The sequence below is a fragment of the Monopterus albus genome, unplaced genomic scaffold (assembly GCF_001952655.1).
Source record: "Monopterus albus unplaced genomic scaffold, M_albus_1.0 scaffold61.1, whole genome shotgun sequence".
Taxonomy (NCBI): domain Eukaryota; kingdom Metazoa; phylum Chordata; class Actinopteri; order Synbranchiformes; family Synbranchidae; genus Monopterus; species Monopterus albus.
In genome coordinates, this window is record NW_018127941.1 from 578076 (window position 1) to 579508 (window position 1433).

Genomic DNA, 1433 nt, shown 5'->3' on the forward strand with positions numbered 1-1433 from the left:
GTGGTTTTGAGCTGACACCGAGGGTGGTAGCTTTCAGAGATGGCACACAGATAACTGGGACACATCGCACAGCACGCTGCACAACTCTACGCCACAGAGCAAACGTGTGTTCAGAGCAATTTTTTTTCTTTAACGTACATACAATATTTCTATGCACATAAGACCCGTTTGCCAAGAACTGCAAAGAACCTACTGTCACTGGGGAAGATTGCTTGATATAAATAGCCATAACCACAGCTATGTCTTAGTCTCAAAGTATGGAGACAAGAGGAAGGGACAGAGGCACATGTGTAAAAGCAGCTCTCATCTCATGCTTTCCCAAGTTGTTGTGTTTTGGTGAGTTTTCTTTTATTTAACTCTGAGTCAGATTGAGAGAGATGGAGGCAAAAGATCTCATTGGAATGAGCTGGATTCTTTTTAAAACCACTAGACTTTATGCTGCTCTTGTCTTCCTTTGTCATATGAATCTGCTGGACCTTTGTTTGTTGTTGTGTTTTATTGTTGTTTTCCTCAGATGTGACTATTTATGATGCACACAAATTTCTGGGAGGACAGCTCAGGTCAGAAAGGCAGATGCTTGAGTGTGCGTAGGATTTAAAGTGGAGATGTTGCTCTAAGAAATTTTAGAAGGTCATCGACCCTCTCACTCGCTTATCAATACTTTGTGTCAGGGTTGGATGGGTTATTTGGGTTTATTCACTGTCCTTGACTTGGATAGGCCAAGTTGACTGGCAGGTCAGTGTAAGTTCAAGTGTTCATTACTTCCTATCAAAGCTCACTTGAGAGGTGTAGTTCATGGACACAGGGTGTCAGACAAAAGTACTTATCAGCAATCCTTGCTCACTATCTGAGAACCACCACAGAGGAAGCCTGAAGTCTAAACATCCCTGCCAGGGAGGGGAGGGCAAGACTGAAGGGAATGGGAGGGATCACTTCCTCTGATCCCATAAGAGAATGAACAATGGTAAAGTGTCGCAGAGGAAGTGTGAGGAAGCTTTACATCCACACCTACAGGATTTGTAGTGGATGGCGGTTGCTGGGAGGCACTGCGGCTGTCTGTAGGTATTGTTATCCTGGCTGATTATATATGACACAAGTCTGGAGGTTTGGGCTGGGTAGACCTTGGCAGAGCCTGGTCCACCAAGGCCTTCTGTATTTGGGTGTGAGAGACAGGAAGTTATGCATATGAGTGGTGCAGAAACACAGGACGTCTGAGGATCCTGGACAGATTTCATCACTGTGTGTGGATAAAAAAATAGAGGCTCAGCATGTATTTACACTTGTGTGAATGACTGAAAGTGGCCTTGGACATAGTTCCTGCTTTGGTTCTCCTTAGTCATGACCAACAAAAATGGTCTTTGGTTGTGGGCAGAGCTGGGAGTGCATCCACTTCTGTAGAGAGTTCACTCAACAAAGTGGGGAAACATGCATGG

The 1433-nt window shown here is 44.7% G+C and overlaps 1 protein-coding gene across 2 annotated transcripts in view; it reads left to right on the top strand.

Annotated features, from left to right (window-relative positions):
• Positions 1-1433, top strand: part of plpp3 (phospholipid phosphatase 3) — a 29708-nt gene that overhangs the window by 21629 nt on the left and 6646 nt on the right. The gene's annotated exons all lie outside the window — the stretch shown is intronic.